Source organism: Taudactylus pleione, unplaced genomic scaffold (assembly GCF_031769625.1).
Source record: "Taudactylus pleione unplaced genomic scaffold, aTauple2 ptg000211l, whole genome shotgun sequence".
NCBI classification, from domain to species: domain Eukaryota; kingdom Metazoa; phylum Chordata; class Amphibia; order Anura; family Myobatrachidae; genus Taudactylus; species Taudactylus pleione.
In genome coordinates, this window is record NW_028284613.1 from 5899556 (window position 1) to 5922562 (window position 23007).

General features: G+C 45.5%; 1 protein-coding gene across 1 annotated transcript in view; it reads right to left on the minus strand.

Moving 5' to 3' along the window:
* ZC3H12B (zinc finger CCCH-type containing 12B) overlaps positions 1–14338 on the minus strand; it is a 57920-nt gene extending 43582 nt beyond the window's left edge. Inside the window, exon 1 of the mRNA XM_088478208.1 lies at positions 14268–14338. The gene's annotated coding sequence lies outside the window, so the exon portion shown is untranslated. The remainder of the gene's footprint in view (positions 1–14267) is intronic.
* Between the last annotated feature and the right edge of the window lie 8669 nt (positions 14339–23007).

Consider the following 23007-nt stretch of genomic DNA (forward strand, 5'->3'; position numbering starts at 1 on the left):
GTGCAGCAGGTGTCCTCACACAAAAACATGGTGATGCCAGTAGGCCCGTAGCATACTACAGTGCACAATTGGACACTGTGGCAAGATCACTCCCAACGTGTTTAAGTGTAGCAGCAACTGCTCTATTGGTCAATAAGAGTGAGGATGTGGTATTAGGCCATAATATGATTGTCTATACTCCCCATGCTGTATCTGCTTTGCTAAACTCTGCCCAAACCAGACATGTCTCCTCAGCTAGGTTCACAAAATGGGAACTAGCCCTAATAGCACCTGTAAACATCACCATCAAATGGTGCAGTACATTAAATCCAGCAACATATTTACCATATGTGCAACAGGATGCACAAAGGGTGGAGAGAGGTGAGTCGCTGGTGGAAGGTGAGTTTTGCAGGTATATTGATGCACATGATTGTATGGAATATCTGAATCAGACCTTTACTGCAGGACTTGACATACGGGATGCACCTTTAGAAAATGTGGATGTGACATTTTACACGGATGGGAGTTGTCATAGACAAACTGACACTGGAGTTATGTACAGGTTATGCTGTGGTAAATGACAAAGACATCATAGAGGCCGAACCTTTAGGTCCACCTCATTCGGCCCAAGTGGCGGAGCTGGTGGCATTGAGGAGAGCGTGTGAGTTAGCAGAAGGTAAATCTGCTAATATCTACACTAACTCTAGGTACGCCTTCAGGGTGGTACATGATTTTGGTGCTCTATGGCGTCTGAGAAATTTTATGACAGCAGCAGGCACACCAATCGCACATCCCAGACATAAAAAAGGACTGCTGACAGCGATCCAATTGCCTAAGACAGTGGCGGTAATTAAGTGTAAAGCCCATACATGTGAGGATGATCCGGTGTCACTGGGCAACAACATGGCAGATGAAGCTGCCAAATGGGCAGCAGGGTTAAAAGTAAATGTGCCAATTAACCAAATGATGTTTCAAACGATTGACATGCTGAAATTAATTGAGATGCAAAATTTGTGTTCCATCCAGGAAAAGGCAGTCTGGAGGTCCAAGGGATGTGGGCAAGAATCCTCTGGACTCTGGAGAGATGGACAAGGTAAGCCAGTGGCTCCCAAGGCGTACTATCCAAGCCTGGCTGAGGCAGCACACGGTCTGACTCACTTGGGAAAGCAAGGTATGTGCAAATTGGTGAGAGCATACTGGTGTGCACTGGGTTTTTCTTCTCAAGCGGAAAAGAGAGCAATGTCCTGTCTGACCTGCTTGAGGAAAAACATTGGGAAAACGATCCCTACCGAACCATTCCACATTCCTCCGACCGACGGACCTTTTCAGGTAATACAAATTGATTTCATCCAATTACCACCCTGCAGGAATCTCAAATATGTATTAGTGTGCACTGATGTGTTTTCTAATTGGGTTGAGACATACCCAGCTGCCACTAATACTGCTGCGCTTACTGCTAAGAAGATTGTTCAGGAGTTTGTATGCAGATACGGTATCCCTAGAATTATTGAAAGTGATAGGGGTACTCATTTCACAGGTGATGTCTTCCAAAACACGTGTAAGTTGATGGGTATTAATAGTAGACTTCATACCCCCTACCGACCGAAAGCCAGCGCCAAAGTGGAGAGGATGAATGGGACTATTAAAAACAAATTAAGTAAAATCATGGTGGAAACTGGACTGGGCTGGCCAGAAGCACTACCACTTGTCCTCCACAGTATCAGGACAACTCTTAGACCCCCTCTCAATCTGTCCCCCTTTGAAATACTGTTTAGTAGACAACCTCATTTGATTGTAAGTCTGCAGGAAGATTTGAAAAGTAACAACAAGGTAACTGTGAAGTATCTTATAACAATGAGTAAACAGTTAAAACAGCAACAGCAGAAACTGAAATTGTTGTCACATGATATGCCTGAAACAAACTGTCATGATGTTGAACCTGGAGAATTTGTTATAATCAGAAATTTCTTGCGTTCAGGTTGTCTGACATATCGGTGGAAAGGTCCGTTTCAGGTGTTGCTGATGAGTACAGCTTCATTGAAGGTGGCGGAGAGAGATACCTGGGTCCACTCCACTCACTGTAAGAAGGTCAACCAACCGATAGAGAGACAAGGCGGAATCAAGACAGATAACATAGACCTGTCAATTGCAAGCCTGTTCCGGGAGGGTTAAAGGTTACAGTGAGATACCTGAGCTAAAGAAATGTGTAGATCCTTGTTTTCAGCAATGGATTGGTCTGCTGTGGTTATCTTTGTGTTATCTCCCAGAGTCCTCATTATCTTGGGTTGTTTCGGGATCTCTGGTTTCTGTGACGAAGGACAGAGGACGGAGAGGGGAACTGATGGTGATATCAATGGAGTAGAGTCGGGAGAAGGAGTGCTAAACCAAACGGGGGAGTATCTGACCAAACCCAGTACAGTAATTGCTAAGAGACCTGCTATTCTCGACACTCAGAGACAGTGTGAAGGTCTATCGTCTGAGGATTATTGTATGTGTGAGTTCTGTAGGTCCGTAGTTGATGAGAGATGCATCCAACAGTGCCATCCTAAGTATAACCAGTATTGGGGTGGGTATCCTTTAGAGGTCCTTTAGAAAGTCTGGAACACACATGAATCACATTCTCATCAGAAGGAGACGGAAAAACCAGTGACCAGATCAAAACCATCTGCAGTACAGGTGCGACAGGCCGGGAGTCCTGTGGAACCCTATGGACTTCGTGGAAATAGAGATAACAAGGGTAAGTTCTTACCATATGTCTTATTTTCTACTTCAGGGTCCATAGAGTATCCACAGGATACCTTGGGGATGTCCGAAAGCAGTATCCTTTAAGGGTGGGGATGCTCCTGTGCTGTACGGAGAATCCGCCGCCCGAAGGAAGCATCCTGAGAGGTGAAGGTATCAAATGCATAAAACCTCACAAAGGTATGGACAGAAGACCACGTGGCTGCCTTGCACAGCTGAACTGCAGAGGCACCACAGCGAGCTGCCCATGAAGGACCCACAGACCGAGTAGAGTGAGCTTTAAGAGAGGATGGTACAGACAGGCGCTCATGATGTAAGCCTCAGAAATCGCCATGCGAATCCATCCTGCCAAAGTTTGCTTAGTGGCAGGCCAATCCTTCTTATGGAAACCATAGAGGACAAACAGAGTGTCCGATTTCCTAAATGAACTGGTACGGTCAACATAAATCCTTAAGGCCCATACCACATCCAAGGAGCCCTCACCAGCAGATAGGTCTGGAGAATTGAAAGCCGGTACTATGTGGAAACTAGATACCACCTTAGGTAGGAACCTAGGACGAGTGCGCAGCATTGCACTGTCCCTATGAAAAATTAGAAATGGGAGGCGACATGAGAGAGCACCCAAATCTGACACTCTTGGCTGAAGCAATGGCCAGTAGGAACACAGTCTTAGCTGTGAACCATTTTAGATCCACTGAGCCCAGTGGTTCAAATGGCGGTCTTTGGAGAGTCTTAAGGACCACAGCCAAGTCCCAAGGCGCCACAGGTGGAACAAAGGGAGGCTGTAAGCGAAGTACACCTTGCATGAAGGTGTGGACATCAGGAAGTGTAGCAATCCTACGCTGAAACCACACAGAGGGCGGAAACCTGCACCTTCAGTGAAGCAAGGCGAAGACCATGATCTAAGCCCGCCTGTAGGAAAGCCAAAATCCTGGATATCCTAAAAACCTGAGGATCATATCCTCTAAGACCATTCAAAGAAAGTATGCCACATTCTGTGGTAAATTCTTGCAGAAGATGACTTCCAAGCTCTGAGCATGGTGCTAATAACAGACCTGGAAAATCCCCTGGACCTCAAGAGGGCAGTCTCAACAGCCACGCCGTGATGGCAAGGACCTTGAGATAACAGGTCCGGACGTAGAGACAACAGCATTGGAGCGTCTATAGATAGGCTCCTGAGATCTGAGTACCAGTGCAGTCTGGGCCACGCTGGAGCTATCAGCAGGAGCGGGCCGCCTTCTTGCTTGAATTTGCGACTCACTCGAGGAAGAAGGGAAAACGGAGGGAAGAGATACGCAAACTGGAAGGTCCACCAACCTACTAGAAGTGCCTTTGCGTCTCTTGTTCTTGACCCGTATAGGCAGCTTTTTGTTGTGTCGGGAGGTCATGAGATCCATCTCTGGAAGGCCCCACTTGTTCACCAGTAGCTGAAACATTTCCTGGTGAGGAGACCATTTTCCTGGATGCATGTCTTGACGGCTGAGAAAGTCTGCTTCCCAGTTGAGGACTCCTGTTATGAACACTGCCGAGATGGCTGTGAGATTGCCTTCCGCCCATGCTAGAATGCAGGACACCTCTGTCAGAGCTGCCTGACTGCGGGTTCCTCCTTGGCGGTTTATATAAGCCACAGTAGTGGCACTGTCCGACTGCATCTGCACGGGTTTTCCGTGGAGGACATGTCTTGCTTGTTGGAGATCTCGGAATACTGCCCTTAGTTCCAAGATATTTATTGGAAGTGCAGATTCTGCTGACGTCCACCTTCCCTGGAAGAACAGTGGACCCGAGACTGCTCCCCAACCTCGGAGACTGGCATCCTTCATCAGAAGGACCCAGTCCGCAATCCAAAAGGGGCGCCCCCTGTTCAGTTGAGTAGTCTGCAGCCACCAGGCTAACGACAGACGTACCTCTGGGGACAACACCATTATCTGTGTCTTTATCCGGTGGGGCAACTCATTCCATCTGGAGAGGATCAACTTCTGCAGAGGTCTGGAGTGAAACTGGGCAAACTCCACCATGTAGAACATCGACACCATGGATCCTAGTAACCTCATCACCAAGTGAATAGACATCCGGCAACTCTGCAGGCAACTGCGTACTCTTGCCTGCAATGTAGAGATCTTTTCCTCCATTACAAAGATCCTCTGACGCTGAGAGTCCAACAGGGCTCCGATATGGAGCATCCTCTGTGACGGTACCATGGATGATTTCTTCCAATTTATCAGCCAGTGGTGAGCCTGCAACACAGAGACTGTCAGTTGCAGATGGCGCTGAAGGACCTCTGGAGAACTTGCCAACAGCAGAAGGTCGTCCAGATAAGGCAACAGGTGGACCCCTGCGTCCGCAGATGAGCTGCCATAACTGCCATGACTTTGGTAAACACTCGGGACGCTGTGGCCAGACCAAAGGGCAGTGCCTAAAATTGGAAGTGTTGGTATTTTACTGCAAACCTCAGGAAACGCTGGTGTGCTGAGACAATAGGAATATGCAGGTAGGCATCCTGAATATTCAGCGACACCATAAAATCCCCAGGCCCCATCGCCAAAATGATGGAGTGTAGAGTCTCCATCCTGAACTGAGGAACCCTCAAAAATTTGTTGAGTGATTTGAGGTTGAGGATGAGCCTGTAAGACCCATTGGATTTCTGTACCAGAAAGAGGTTGGAATAATACCACAATCCTCTCTGGGACAACGAGACTGGCACTATTACTCCAGCCTGGAGCATAGAGTGGATCACCTTCCGGAATTCCTGGGCCTTGTCTAGATCTGAAAACCGACTGGGAGGCCTCTGCCGAAAGGAGAGGGTGTTCTCCTGAGAGATCACTTCTCTTACCCAAGTGTCTGCGGTTGTGAGACACCAGCATTGGGCGAACTGAAGAAGTCGGCCTCCCACTGGGGTCCCCCGAGGGGAGGCCTGTCCCATCAGGCAGAGGGCTTATCGCCCGACTTAGGAGTTGGACGTCTTGTACTCCAAGCCTGCTTCTTTGGCTTGGCAGTTTTCTTGGCCCCTGCCTGTCTCGGAAAGGACTGCACTTTGAACCTACCCTGGGCCCTATAGGGCCGAAAGGATGAAGTACCAGACCCTGATGGGACTGTCGCCGATGGCAGACACGCAGACTTAGCCGCTGCCAGGGTGGCCACAATTTTGTCCAGATCAGGGCCAAACAGGACCTGTCCATTAATGGGCAAGCATCCCAATCCCTTTTTGGAATCTGCATCTGCTTTCCAAGAACACAATCAGAGGGTGTGGCGTGCAGCCACTGCAGCTGAGGAGATTCTGGAAGTGAGGAGCCCTATATCCAAGGCTGCCTCATTAATATATGTAGCTGAGACTCTGAGGTTACCCACTAACTCCATCTGCTCAGGTGATGAGTCAGGGTCTAGAGACATCTCCAAGCTATCAGCCCAACGCTCCATGGCTCTGGCTACCCAGCACACGGCCATTGCCGGTCTGGACGCCCCCCCCCCCCCAAAAGGGAATAAATGGATTTTAGGCATAGTTCCACCTTGCGATCCATGATATCCTTTAAGGAGGACATGGAGGGCATGGGCAATGTAGCACTCCTCACCAGGCGTGTGACATAACAATCCATCTGTGAAGGGGTTTCCCATTTGGAAAAATAATTATCCGCAAAGGGGTATGCAAAAGCCAAATGTTTTTGAGGCTGCTAACGCTTACCTGGATTTTTCCATGCCTCCTCTAAATGATCTACTAACTGACCAGATAGAGGAAATACAGTGGCAACACCCTTAATATCCTTAAAGAAGGCATATTTAGATTTGGCCACGGGGGGGGGGGGGAATCGTCATCTGTAATAACCAAGGCCGCACGGACTGCCCGTATAAGGCCAGGTATATACATTTTTTACTTAGACTCCACCTCCCTAGTGCGAGAGAGTTCTTGGTCTGGGAGGTCAAAAATTTCTCAGTCGTCAGATGTCATGTCATCCTCCTCATAATGAGCAATCTGAGACACTAAAGGCCGCTTTGCGGGCCGCAATGATGACTCCCCCTGTAAAACGTCCGTCAGATGCTTTACCGTATTGGACAATGAATTTACCCACGCAGGTTCCTGGGAGACCTGGGGGGGGTGACAGTGGGAGACACTGGGGTACCATCAACTGTCTAGGGAAACCCCTGCATGGGTGATGACCATAATGACTGCTGCGATAACCCCATTAGGGGAAGTGCAGGGGGTGTCGCCAGCTGACCCACCAGGGTTGTAAGTGCCGTAGCAAAACAGGCCCAGGGCGGTTCTTGCACAGGCGCAGTGACAGTAATCGGGCGTGAAATTATATAACATACCCGACATACACCTTCAGTGTGTCCCTCACTCCCCACTATTGGTACACTATAGTTGGTACACCTTAGCTGGAGAGGAAAATCACGTTCACTCTCAGACATGATGAGTGTAATGGAGTGTATGTGACTCTCCTCACAGACAATATAGTTACTGTGAGGCAATGAGAATCCTGCAGCACCGCACCGCAAGGGCTTTTTAGCAGAGAAGACAGGGATAGTAAAATGGCTGACAGTCAGAATGAAAGTACAGACAACAGCGCTAGCATTAAGTCACATACAATGCAGAAATGACTCCCTGCACTATCAGCACTGAGATCAACTACGCAGACACAGAGCCTGGTAGGAAACAGTGCAGCATACTCTGACCTTACTCTGGAGGAGAGGTATGCAGGGGGACTCGGACTGCAATGCCTGTATCAGCTTTCAGCACCGTTTGTCTTCCCAGCACATGTAGTGAGAAAATGGCCGCCTAGGAGCAGAGAGGAGGCTGGCCCGGGGGAGGAGCGCTGACACAGCCCACTCAGACCGCTGTAGAATGGCACTGTGCAGCGGGGGAGGCGCCGGCTATTAGACAGGGAAGGTGCTCTCCCCTGGCATGCTATTAACCCCTGGGACGCCGCGCTGCACCGCTCAACCACGGTCTGCTGTCCCTGGTGGTCTAGTGGAAGGCACAGGATCAGTACCTGGCCCCTCGCGCAGCCGGTCCCCAGGGAACCCCCTGCCTGGAGACCCAAAAGACTGTGTTACAGGCGGGTGCCCACCGTGGGACCCCGCCGCTTACCTGTCCCCTTGATTCTGGTCACAGTCCAGGTAATCCGGGGTCACCACTAGCTGTGATCCCAGATACCACCTACCAGCTTCCCCGGATCAGTACCGGTGTTCTGGTCCGGCGGGGTGGAGGAGCGACAGCATGGACGTCAGTACTGATGTCCATGCTGTACAGCTCATCTTGTGCAGCCACAGCTGCATCTAAAGAAACTTCAGGGGCCTTCTAGCCCCCCTCTGTGAAAGTGATCCGACTCCTGGCCGGACACCCACGTAACTGGTTTGCCTTGGCTTAGGGGCGGGATATAGGAGAGGGACCCGATGCATTCTGGGAGACTGAAAATTAACTCTGTGGTGTCCGATGCCTGATGTCATCACCTATACCGCAAGGTATCGTGTGGATACCTTATGGACCCTGAAGTAGAAATAATACAATTCCACTTATTATATTGAGTATGTAAGGCAAGTATATTACATATGGTGCTATAGATGCATAGTTTAGTATTGCTTTTTTTCCCTTCTAAATAATATAAACCAGCGTACAGTGCATGACTGTTGAGGTCTGGGTGTAGAAAGACCCCGATCTTATCCCGTTTCACAAGTTAGGGTAGAGGGATTTGAAAATTGGCAAGGCAAGCAACACGTTTGTGTTGTGATGTATAAATTGCAGAGAAAATAGACCCACATGTATACTCCCCCATCCTATTCTCACTGCAATGCAACTGTAAAGCCGGGTACACACTATACAATACATCACTCTGATGTGGTTCGGAACGATATATCATACACATTGTAAAGTATGTACTGTTGCTCATCACACCATCCCATCTGCTGTACAGCAGATAGGACGATGCAACGAATGACGCGGTGCTGTTACATGCATCCCATGCAAGTAACGACCCATCGCGTCGTCGTACACTGGATCATATAGTGTGTATGGCGTGTGCAATGTATGATTACATCACATTAATCGTTGGGTCACACATCTTATAGTGTGTACCCAGCTTAAGTCTTTAGCGCTGACAAGACTGACAAAGGAGAGGTTACAGCTTTTATTGCCTGTGCAAGCAGCCAGGATTGAAAGTGTGCAGTAACCTTAGCTGCTGAATGAACCAACCACTTATCTGCCAAGTACACTATTTACATATACTGAACCCAAGTTTGAATCTTCTGCCCAGCTGTTGCTAGGACGACACTCATGTGGCTACCGTTAGCGTTGGCTGTGAGCCGTTGCATCTCGGTAAAGGTGGATATGTGCATCTATTAGACTGCAAATACAAGATTATTTCTCTGTTCCTGCAGACTGCTTCTCTGCTAAACTATGCCATAAACAAGGCAAGCCATCAGGATGGGAAGAAAAACAGGGAGATTATGGATTGATTATGACTGGACGTAGACTCTTATTATTTTCATAATAAGTTTGTTTACTCCCACATGAATGTATTAAAAACAAGGCAGCTGCTTTCCAACTCTATATTTGAAAACAGAATTTCTATGTGTTACCCTTAGAAGATGTGGTGGTGACATATTTCCAGAGTTGCAGAGGATAGGCTGAGAGACAATAACAGCAAACACTAAGGCTGCGACTTAGTTGCCAATATGAAAACAGTTAAAAGAAAATCTATATCCAGGGCCATGAATGTAATCGTGACGAACGCAAACACAATATTTAGAAAAATCTAATTTTTTTTTCCTCTACAGAAAAGATGAATGGCGCAGCTCTGGTAAAGCAGCCTGCTCACCAATCTCTATGAAAGTGGTGTTCTCTCAATAATAGACACTACTAGCTGGAAACAGGAAGGGGGGAGACACAGATGCCCAGCGCTTAGCAACCAAACCTTTCTACCTAAATACTTCTTTTCATGTAGGTCACGACTGACTCCTAGGACAGATAACATCATGTAGAGTAGATCATTTTTTCTCACTATAAACCAAACTTTACATCAATAAAAGCAGCATGGCTTCATCCACTTCATAAAATAATTTGCAATAGAGGGAAAACAGATTTTTTTTTTGCCATCATCTATGAAAACTATCTTGTTAGAACAAGATACAACATGAAAGGAAGCAAAACACGGAAATCAAAGGCCATGTGCAGCAATGGACAAGACATTGGTTAAGACTTAAGGGACGTACACATTAGACGATATGTGCTGGATCCGGCAGATTGGGCCAACATATTGTCCACATCGGCAAGTTTGTACCCACTGTGAGCGACCATGCTCGCTCCAGCGTTGTTGATCGCATCGAAAGATCGAGCCTATATGCTGCTCAATTTGATGAACGACCCCATGCTTGTGGATGCGGCTGGTGAACGACATATCGTGCGCTCATTCACCAGATCGCACTGTCAAACACACATCGTGTAATATGTACCCAGCTTTACAAGTGTAAGAGTTACCACTGCAATTTAGAGCTGTGAACGTATGAAGTATGCTAAATGGATATACATATAAGCAAGGTTTAGTACAAGCAACTCTTTGGTGGACAACAAGGCACTAACGTCTCTCACAAGAATTGTTTTACCCTGTATTACTCAGACTCATAATACTATAGATTAAAGCAATTAGTTTTACGCTCCTTCAAATATGTACATATATTTATTGATAATTAAAAATAAAAAAAAAAACATAAAAAGAAGCCGCCACAGCTGAACAGTTCATAGGGGTCTATTCAATTAGGTGCGAGTTGGGGTCTGCAAGCTGTTCTCATGGCAAACTCACACTGTGAATTGCATTTGTAATTCAATTCCAAACTTGCATTGGTTCTTTTGTGCAGTCTCCTGAGCAGGTCAAAAATTGAAGAAAAATCTTTATTTTAAAGTAAAAATGTCGGGACACAGGGCCTGATTCAGACCCGCTCGCAAGCGGGTCGATGGTGGCCCAGTGCGCAATCTCCGAAGCGAGCGCAAAAAGCACTCGCTCCGTGGCTCACTACAAAAGGGGCGGCTGTCTATGTTGATCGACAGCTCGCCCGTTTTGTAGGAGTGGCGGGGGGTTGGCTTCACAAATGGAGGCGTTCCCAAGCGAACGTCTGCCGTTTGTGGGCGGCCCCACTGACATCACCAGTGAAGTCAGTGGGAGAGCTTCCGGCTCTATTAGAGCCGGAAGCTCTCTGGGGCTTGCAGCCACGAGACCCTACCACAAGGGTCTCGTAGCAAGCCCGATGGTCACGATGGTCTTGACCATCATCCTGGCCGCTCGCAATAGCTGTGGGTGGTTACCCACAGCTATGCGAGCGCCCAGGACGCCGCTCCACAAAATTTAAAAATAATGCCCTCATTCAGAGTGAGCTCTCTTTCAGAGCGTCCGGCTCTGAATCAGGCCCACAGTGCAAAGCCTCTGGTACACTCTCCCAATTAATAATCACGCAATTAGAAGGATTTAAGTAGCATAATTTGGCTAATAAAGTCATCTCAATTTTCAGGTGAATTTTCTCCAAAAAGCTCAATAATGGGTTAAATGATGTGGGGCACGTATGTGGAGATGCTATATTGATGGGAGAGGGGTTTTGGAACTTGCAGATAGAAGCTAAAACATTTTTTCCAACTATTTACAAATTGTATTAAAACACTGCAAAATCATTTTACATACATTTTTTAGATTGCAGGTGCTTGCTGAAGGTGCATTTTTTAAAAACGTACTTTAGCGATTTTTAACCATGCTTGCACCCATTTTCATGTACCCCAAATTTGCTGGGACTACTTCTTTTGGGCAAAAAAAACTGCTAAATGCTATTCTTCATCACATGAGAAAAGACGCTAAATAGCACCAATTGAGAGCATTTAAGCACCCCAAATACCTTAAGCAGGGCTATTCGGGGGTATCCATTGTGATCCCCCATGTGAGTGCATCTTTTAGGGGGGTGTCAGGCTGATTTCACCAATTCTGACAGGATTTTTCGCCAATTACAGTTTTGCCGGGGCGCTTTTTTGCGTCCTTTGGAATTGAATAGGGCAAATCACGGTGACGAACGTGATACTTTTCCGGGGGCAAAACTCCGGTATGCGAAAAGTCCGGGACTTTTCACCGCCAATTGAATACGGGCCAAAGTTGGAGAATAGCTGGCGTAGATGTGGAAAGGAAAGATACATGTATGCAAATATGTTTGTTCTCATCAATTACGTATTCAATCTAGAAATTCAATACTGTGACTATTGATTTTGTGGATGAATGTCAAGTTATTGACACTTGAATATGGGAGTCAAACTGGATGGGTACGTGATGCCGGCACTCGGGATCCCAATGCCGGCACCCCAACAGGGTTAGAATACAGACACTTGTCGGTCACTATTCAAACCCTCCCCCTCTCCCTACCCTAACCCTCCCTCCCCGATGCCTGACCCTAACCTCTGCCCCTAGTGCCTAAACTTAACCTCTCCCTCCCAGCACCATAAACCTAACCCTCCCCCCAACCCCGCTACTTACCGTCGGGAAGCGCCGGGATTCTGACAAGTGGGAGCATTCTGGCGCCGGCATTCTGAGTGCCAGAGTCCCCGCAGTCAGGATATTGACCACATCCCAGACAAATGTGTAGAATTCCAATCTGAATCCATCCCTTATTAGCAATACATTAAAAATAACCTTAATATCTGTTAAAATTTATTGTCAAAGGGGCAGGCCTCACATCCATACAAATCATCTCTACTGGTTATTAGAACTCACTGATACAAATGCAATTATGATAATGGTTGGAAAATATTAAAGGGCTCATGTATAGTGGGGTGTATGTGCGATTTCCAGGTTTCTTTGCACAAATTAAATATGTTTCTATTTCGTATGTGCACCAAAAATTCTTACGCATTTACTTCTATTATGACTATGATGCATTTTGTGCTTATAACTCCCTATAGGTGGAGCAAAGGACAGATGGGCAGGAAAACGTGGACATAGTAAGGGTTTGTTAATGCAAATGTGTCCCATGCAGATGCACATACGTCTGCCAAGAGGCATTTCACTCACAAGTGCACAATCCCTGGTGCAAAGTGTGAGCTGATGATGATGATGACGACAATCAGCAGACGCTTCTGATTGGTCAAGTGCATTTTGAGCCCTCCTACTTTTGCTTCTATTAATAGCAGCAATATATTCATATTACTTAAATGATATTTGCAGTGAGTGCGCTGCAGGAAAGCAGATTCCCATTGGATTTTTTTAAAGCAGAAGATATTATTTTAATTGTATATTACATGGTAAACCTAGTATTTTTCTTTATTATTAAATACCATCCAGACACAGGCAGACTTACGTATGTATATGACCCATCACTAAAGTACAATATTGTGTTAGTACTGTATCCTGGACTGTAGCATTTATTACTAACTCTGGGCCTGATTCAGAGATGTACGCTAACCCGATGGCTAGCGCACATCTCCGGTGGTAGGAGGACTGCGCATGCTCGCAGATTGGGGGTTTAGGAGGCGGAGTGGGGGCGTTCGTGAAAACGGGGGGGTTTTGCCCCCATTTTCTGGGAGGGACGAGGCCAGGGTCTGCTTGTGTGCACACAGACTTCCTGGCCTCGCAAGCTGGTAGGACCCGGTCAGGCTGCGGTGAGCTTCAGCTACTGTGACCTGGCCGAAGGGACAACAATCGAGACTGATGGTCGCGATTGTTTCAATGGTGATCCCAGGATGTGACCTCGGTCGCAGTGTGTGATTATGCAGATGCAGCAAGGTGTCTGACACCTCCTTCTGCATTTGCATTTTAAATGGACGGAAATGCACAGCCGCTTGTGTGCCTGTCAAACCACATTCCACTGTCATGTCACCTGACATAACCCAGATGCATATACTACTGGTTTCTCCTGGTGTAAAATTGGCGTATAATATTGCCCTTGTTATTTGAACAGCTCTACAACCTAAGCAACACGCATCTTTTTTTTTTCTTAAACGCATTTTGTGCCTACATTTTTTTTTGTTAAACGCGTCAAATTCAGCATGAACCGCTAAAAGTGTAATGGCCCTTAAGTTAAGAACATTTTTGACCTAAACCAGTGCTTCCCAAATTTTTTAGGACTGCCGCCCCTTAGTTCCAGAAATTCATTACAGCGTCTCACCCACCGTGTGGCCATCACTCAAACCAAAAACAAAATTATTAAAACGTGTTTATGTAAAAAAATAAAAATAACATTGATTAATGATACTAATAATGGATTTTTTTATTTTATTTAGTTTATACAAAAAAAGCAACAGTGATATTAAGGCTTTTAACACCCCACTCCCCCTTCCCCGCATTGGCATATATATATATATATATTTATAGTGGTGCCTAAACATTTACTCTAATCGCAATAAAATTAATTATGAATGTATTGCTTTGAAAATCTTGGTGTAGAAACAACACACATTGGCTGCCATGGGGTACACAAGTAGAACATGATTGAGAACCACTCATCTAGCAGAAGACCTGGGGTTGCTCCATGCAGTTGTTGTCCCTGTGTCTGTCTGTTCTATAATACACTGTTAGCAAATCTATTCACCTTACCATTTTAAAATGGCACCTGAGGACCAAGCAGGAGGATCGATCAAAAGCACACAGCTCCGATTTCAGCTGGGCCTTTAAGAGTACCCACGAAGTCCTAAGAAAAAGAGCTGTATCATGCAGCCTCTGTGGTTCCTGCAAGGAGAATCGGCAAGTCAGTAAAAAGGTTTATACCAGCGGTAGTGCATATTTAAGTGGTTTTCTGCTTCATGATTAATGGTTCAGCTTTTATGTGTATTTATTAAAAATTATGGATGATTTTACTTTAAAGGGAAATATTTACACTTTTTTTATTACAGTTTGCGTTTTCCATTTCTCATACCAGGTTCTCAGCTTATTTTTTCATTTTTATTTGGGCCCAACCTCACTGAAATCAATGAGAAAGGGCAATTACTACAGGAAGGTAAATTCATGCATCAGCAGTAACTAACATAGGCCCCCATACATCAGAGATGGATTGCAGCAATCGTGCAATTTGCAATCGATTGTGTATAAAAATCTGCAATGTATGGGCTTCACAGATCGCAGATTGCAACGAAAAAGTGATTGGAATTGTTTAATCAGATTGTCCAACATGTTGGATTTCACAGATCAATTGGGGCTGTAGATTGCTAGTGTATGGACATGATCAGCAGATTTGCAGACCGTTACTAGCAAAATGATGGGCCTTTCAGGATTGCCAGATCTGTGTTTGCTGCAATCGATCTGCAAATCACTGAAAAAGATCTGTAGTGTATGGGCGCAGATTGCTCGATTGGGAAATCCTAAGATCGGGCAATAAATCTTCAAATTGTTTAATTGTGGTTTTCAGATTGCTGATGTATGGGGGCCTTAACATTCAGCATAGGGGGGTGTGGTATAAGAGATAGACAGTAATTAGTTAGACAATGTCTAGATACTGTAGACACCAGATGTTAGACAGTTAATAGTTAGACAAGGATAAAAGTTCAACACAGACAAAAGTTTAGACACACTAAAGTTAGACATGTAAAAAGTTCGACAGGTACAAAAGGTCGACAGGGTCAAAAGTTCGACATGCAAATGGTCGACAAATCTTTTTTTTTTTTTTTTAAGCCCTAATCTTAACCCTAACACCCCCATGGTCCCTAATCCTCCCTCCTGGTGCCTAACCCTAACCGTCTGGGTAAGTGCCTAACCCTAACCGTCCAGTAAGTGCCTAACCCTAAATCTAACCCTAATCTTAAAAAAAGAAGAAAAAAGAATGTGTCAACAATTTTTGTTTTTTAGCCCTAATCTTCACCCTAACCCTCCCCTTGGTGCCTAACCCTAACCCTCCCCTTGGTGCCTAACCCTAACTATTGGGGTAAGTGCTTAACCCTAACCGTCCAGTAAGTGCCTAACCCTAACACAAAAAAAATTTTTTTTTTTCAATGTGTCGACCATTTTGTCTCAATAATTTTCATGTCAAACTTTTGACCCTGTCGACCTTTTGTACCTGTCAAACTTTTTACATGTCTAACTTTAGTGTGTCTGACTTTTGTCTGTGTCAAACTTTTATCCTTGTCTAACTATTAACTGTCTAACATCTGGTGTCTATCTAGACATTGTCTAATTACTGTCTATCTATAGTCCGGAACCCCCGTAAGGAGGGAAACAAGAGTGATGTGTCCCATCATACCAGCAATCAGACAAATCAGCCTGGGCACCAGAGAAGGCTTCCCATATCAGGCTGGGCAACTGAGAAGGCTATCTATATTAGATTGACCACCAGAGAATGCTTCCCCCATTATCATACTGGGCACAAGAAAAGTTTTCCCTGCTATCAGCAAGAAACTGCTCCCACCATTATCTAACTAGGCACCAGGAAAGGCTCTCGCCATTATTAGACTGAGCACAGAGAAGGCTCCCCATACCAGTCAAAACATCAATTCATAATGACCAGGCATTAAAATGGGTTCAGTGCCTGAGGCACTGGAAGTAAATTATTATATAACCTGGTACAGCTGCATAATCAGTTACTCCACAAACTATGACAGGTATGCTGGATGCAATGCTGAGTATCTGTTGCTATTTGGTGTGCAAAGACAACACTGCAGTAAATTGTTGTATGCAATTCTCAATACATTGTAATTTTTTGCATCATAAATAATGCAATATTTTTTACTAATTAACGAAAATGACACATTGTTTTCAAATACCGTTCTCTTTTCTGTTCAAAACTGTGTAGGTTTGGCCATTTCAATGTTTTCAGCTGCGTACTGTTCCCTACTGACAGCTGTAATACAACTATCAGCTAAAATAAACAGGAGGGTGGATTTATTATCATTTTTTTACATCATGCTCTGAAATTAGACACTGCTATCACATGTAAAAATCCATAAAATGAATATATTATTACAAGTAGAACTTTGCTGAAATCAGTATGCATATATAGTGAAGAAAACTTTATTGGCTTGTTAAATTATCATGAGAACCTGCATTAAATTCCGCAATGGGCAATTTTTTGTGAACAAAAAAAATAAATAAATAAATAAATTCTGAATTGGCAAGTACAATGTTTGTTTTACATAAAAATAATTTATATATAAGAATTACAACTAACAGGTTCAAATAAGGCTTTGCTACCCTAGTAAATATGTATATAGAAAATGAAGAGTTCAACCAGGTACAGTACCTAGCAGACTACATTTTAAGCGATAGTAAGACAAATTGGACTTAAATGCATTTCACTCATGAAAACAAAAGTAACAATTGGCATACAGTACACTATTCCTCTTGCTGTTCAATCCTTGTGATAGCTCTGCTTGGCCTCAACACAGTGAAATGGTTTCCACAGTGGCGTATTAACAATGGGTGCTGGGGGTGATGTGCACACTGGCCCCCAAGCCAGAAAGGCCCTGTGAGCCCACCCAGCACCCAACATCTGCCACAGGACAGAGGAAGTATTGCTGTCAAGTTCCCTACTGCCTCTGCCCTGCTTTTGGGTCCACCCACTGCTTCACATACTGTAACTGTCAGGCTGTCATTGTTTGGGTTCTCTCCTCCTCCGCTGTGGCTTGAGAACTTGTGTTTATACTACAGACAGCACAGTACCACTAAAAACTTGATTATGGACCCGATTTGGATATGAAGCAGCGGGCGGACTGGCCTGGAAGATTTATGGCACGGAGTGCATTAAAACGCAAGAGAAATGATTATTACTATCTACACAGGGAATTGGTATTTAGCGATTTCCTGAAAAATTGAGTTATGATGATTAAGAGGGTGGGCCTTGTACACAGACGGCCCACTCATTTCTTAAAATGCCCCTTTAAGTGCATGCCTTTAAATACGTATAAGCAGTATCTGTAATTTCCCCTGTGCCCTCATTGTGGAAGAAATCACTTTTGTCCACTTCACTATACTACTGCTACAATGCTGTCACGTTTCAAACTATCTAGAAGATAGCTTCCCTGGATTTATTATGTCGTTTTACATTGAATATACTGACCAATGAATGCCTCCTATATCAGGACTTGACAAATCCCAGTGGCTAGGACTGGATTTTCCGGTGGTGGGAGGACTCCTCAAAATCCTAAACAGTTCCAGTTCATCAATCCCAGTATCCCTAGTGGACCCAGCATTACCAGCAGAGAATCAGAGCAGTGACAACCACCAAACCCAGTAACACACAGTGCTTCTGGCTGCACATTTACATTGCGCCACCATCCCCCAAACACCTCCATACTGCCTTGGCCTCCTACGGTGTATAATTTGGTACCCGTCCTTAAGCCAGTCTGGTAATATATTCCTAACTGGTATTCTGCTTAGTTTTCTGCCAATCTAAAAAATAGCTCTGTTTTATGTGCAGACTTGGGGCAGCAAATCGTAACTCCCAGCATAACAGGTGGCCTGAACAGACCCAAATTTTTCAGCACAGTGCCTTGAATGCCTATGAAGATACACCGAGTATTCATACATGCATATTAAAAAACAAACTGCCTCATATTACTTTGTCTGTCTTTTACATTTGTGGTCTATGACTTAGGTTTTTCTCATGTATTCACTGTTGGGAATCTGCATATTCCTGATCTGTCTATCCTGAAAACCAAATACTGCATACTGTCATTATTTTTATTTATTTTTTGCTTCATGTGACATTTATTCCAAACACTGGTCATGTGACTTCCCAGTTAAGGCTATGGTACTTTACTGATCATAGAGCACAACCTAGTGGTTACTTCCCTGCACTGCAAGCTCCATTGCCATGTTTTTCCCATTCAAGGTAACATTTTTAGATGGTAGATGGTAGTGCTGTCAATAGATAACAAAATTGTAGGAAGTGAGGATATTCAGGGAAGATGATCAGCTCAGTCTTAAGCTGGGTACACGCCAAACAGATATCTGCAGATGATGGTTGTTCATACTCACTGAACAACCATCATGTGTTCTGTGCAGTGGGCGTCGCACCCCCAAGTGTACGGGCGGTCGCCTAACCGCCCATACACGCAGCACGATGCCCCAATATATCTGCAGATACAGCCGCAGTCATATGTCGGTGAACATATCGTTAACAGGCATATCGCTGGTACACACTGGCCGACGTGCACCCGATATATTGGCCGATCAATTGATCGACCAATATATCTGCCAGTGTGTACCTAGCTTTAGACCTGTTAAATGTAAGAAAGTTCTGGGACATGCAGGAGGAGGTAGCAGAGACACAGCTGGAGATACCAGTGAGGAGAGAGGGGAAAGGAGAGGTAGATCTGAGTGTCAGCAGCAAAGAGATGATATTAGGAGCCAAAGGAGACGATGAGTTCACCTAATGAATGTGTATAAAAAGGGAGAATAGGAGAGGCCCCAGAACAGAAACTTGGGGGGCACCTACTGGTAGAGGGAGGGGGGAGTAGAGTGAGAGTAGACAGAGAAATAACGGTAAGAGGTAGGACGACAGCCGGGAGAGGCAGTGGCGGAACTCCCGAAGACAATGGAGTAATTTGCCGCCGGGCCCCAGCCCTTAAGGGGGCACCTGGCTCCATTGTCCCCCGGGCCGTTCCGGGCACTGCTATGGAGATGGAGCGCCGCTGATCGGCGCTCAACCTCCAGCGGCGTCAATACGGGGGGTGCAGTCGCACCCCCTATTTGCCGGGCGCCCGCTAAGTGTGTTACCAGTGGGCGCCCGGCTTCTACTTTCCCCCGGCGGTAGCCGGAGGAACAGAGCTCACTCCTGAGCTCCGCTTCCGGGTCCCGCAATGCACTATGGGAGTGACGTCATTCCCATAGTTCTGAGGAGCGGGCGCCGGGGACGGAAGGCAGCAGCACTGGAGCGGGGTTTCAGGTAAGTATTGTTTTTTTTTGTATGTGTGCACGCTCGCGGCTCACTACAGGAGGCATTATTGTTGGCTCACTACAGGGGGCATTACTGGGGGCTCACTACAGGGGGCATTACTGGGGGCTCACTACAGGGGGCATTACAGGGGGCTTACTACAGGGGGCATTACTGGGAGCACTACAGGGGGCATTATGAGGCTTACTACAGGGGGATTACTACAGTGGCATTACTGGGGGCTTACTACAAGGGGCATTATGGGGGCTTACTACAGGGGGCATACTACAGGGGCATTACTGGGGGGCTTACTACAGGGGGCATTACTGGGGCTTACTACAGGGGGCATTACTGGGGGGCTTACTACAGGGGGCATTACTGGAGGGCTTACTACTGGGGGCACTACAGGGAGTTTACTAAAGGGGGCTCACTACTGGGAGCACTACAGGGGGCTTACTACTGGGGGCACTACAGGGGCCCTTACTACTGGGGCACTGCAAAGGGGGACCACTACTGGAGGTACTGCAAACGGGGACCATTACTGGGGGGCACTACACAGGCGGCACTGCATAGGGGGGAACCTCTACAAAGGGCACTGCACAGGGGGACCACTACTGGGGGAACTGCATAGGGGGGCGGCAGCTGGGGCTGGCATAGGTGCTGGGGGGGTGGTACATTTTAATTTGGGGGGGGCACAAACATTTATCTTGCCTCCTGGCACCTGGGATGAAGTTACGCCACTGGGGAGAGGGCAGTATCATATAGACTGAGGGAGTGAAGTATTTGCAGGAGAGGGTGGTCCCACAGTGTCAAAAGCATTTGAGAGGTCAAGGAGAATGAGCAGAGGGTAGTGACCCTTGGATTTGGCAGTGAGGTTATTGCTGACTTCAGTAAGGTCAGTGGAAAGAAAGGCCGTCCGGTCAGGGAGTTTGGAGGTAAAGACGAGGAGAGAGATGGGGCAGTAACTGGAAAGAGTGTCAGTGTCAATGGTGGTGTTTGATGAGAGGGAGAGATTAAAGAGATGGGCAAATGGACAACAGGAGAGAAAGAGTGGATATATGCAGAGCTAGCTTTCAAAAAAATGGAACATAAGAGAAGTATCTAGAAATCAGTTTCCCTTGCATTTGCATGGAATACACTATACTGCAATAGAAATGTAAACAGAATTTGTCAGGCTTATCAGTTACTATTACCGCCACAGGATTTTATCACAAGTTAGATGACTGATGGCTTTTCCGATCAGTAACTAAATCAACAGAGGTTTACAGGATGTGACTAACAAAGGTGTATTATTTACCATGACTTTATCCAGTACAATTTCTTGGTAAAGGCACAAAACCAATGTTTTGTTTGATTCATATTCCCACAATTACATCTTCATCTAATCACATCCTCTATGTCAGACTTTCGTAACACCAAAAAGTCATGTCCAAACTAACAGAAATCCATTTTTTCACACACATTATAATATATATATATATATATATATATATATATATACACATACACACACACACAAATATAAACATATATAAATATACACACACATATATAGAATATATTTTATATATAAACATATACACACACACACCGAAGTGTCAAAAGTCGTGGGATAGCAGTTGGCGTCACCATACTGTGACATCTTGGAAATGCCCAGACCTGTATCAGTTGTAATCGGACAACTCATGAGTCAGTCTGAACACCGGCTAGGCTGCTCATGGCAAGGTGACATGGATTATCGCTGTTCAAACTGGGCATGATAGTGGGTGCCCGACGGATGGGACATTCAAGTTGTGCGGACGTTTAACATTCCTTGATCTTTGGTGTCACGTGTGTACTGGGAATACCTCATAGAAGGCATTACCACCCACCGTGAACAGCTCCATGGCCGACCACGGGTGCTTCATGATCGTGACCAGCGGCTTCTGGCCAGAATTGTCTGTGGTAACAGACAAGTGCTTCAAATCACAAACATTCCATACAGGAGGTACCAGGCGCATATCCAGCAGGTCAGTGCAGCGTTCTTTAGCTTCTATGAGATATGGGAACAGAGGACCCACCTGCTAACACTACATCAGACACAGCGCCTGAGCTGGGCTTGTGATGTCGCTAATTGGACCCTGGAGGACTGGCAACATGGTTCAAGTTGTTTTGAGCAGATGGTAGTAGGTTTCGGGTGTGGCGCAAACCCCATGAGGCCATGGATCCCAGTTGTCAATAAGGCACCGTGCAAACTGGTAGTGGTTCCATTATGGTCTATGGTGTGTTCACATGGCATGGGTTGAGTCTGCTGGTCCGCCTGAACATGTCATTGACCAGTAACCGCTACATTGCCTTGCTTGATGACCATTTGCACCTCTTCATGGACCTCATTTACCCACAAATGATAGAATATTCCAGCAGGATGATACAAATATTAGGCAGCTGTGGGAAGCTAACCAGATAGCATGGGTCAATATCTCTCCAAAGGTCTTCCGTCCACTTGTGGAATGGTTGCCATGTTGAGTTGCTGCACTTCGCCGGGCTAGAGGGAGTGCTACACCATACTGGGCATCTAGCCACGGATTTTGGCACTTCATTGTGTGTATATACTGTATATGAATGAACTATTCATTTATCCCCTGTATTTTTACAACCAGCACTGGCTGGTTGTGCTTTAGGGTAGGGGTGCACATCGTTGTTTTTTTTTTTTTTACACAGATGCATGGACGGATCTCACTGATCCGTGCATGCGTCCGTTTCAAAGCGACGTCAGCATCGTACGGATCGGAACAACATATCGTTCAGGCATAAACACTGAACGATATGCCTCGGATCGTGTAAAAGATTGCCAGATCTTACCTGCTGTAGGTAAAATCTGAAGATACGATGGAGGACCCTCGGGTACGCGCATCGGCATCATAATTATAAGTGGACACTCACGATTTGCACATATTATGCACAATCTGTACTTACGATGCGTCGTAATCAGCCAAATCGTGTATAATATTGTCTAGTGTGTAGGCACCTTAATAGTATCCTGCCAATCGAGCTCACACCCCTATGGGTGGTGGCAGAAATATATCATCACCTCACCTGTATAGTGATTGTGGATACTTTGTCAACCTCTTTATGCTGTAAGCAATTTTTATAAATTATGCATATTTTTATAAAAAAAAGAAACTAATTTCCAATTATTTACTGATCGGTCATTGGGCCTTTTTCTTATCGGGTGATCTCTGGTGAGAGGGTATTTTTAAGAATATCCCAGATATATTAACCTCCACAATTCTACACCTTAGGAGATCGTAGTGGAAATATGATCCACTGATCTTATCATAGGATTTTATCGCTCCTATAGTGAAATATTTCTTCTGTATAGCGCCCCCGGGTGTGTGTATTATTGTCTGATCCTTACTAACAGGGGATTTAATGAGAGGTGCAGCTTTTTAAAGTTTTTCCTTACACATAAACATTATATATAGGTGGCAGTGG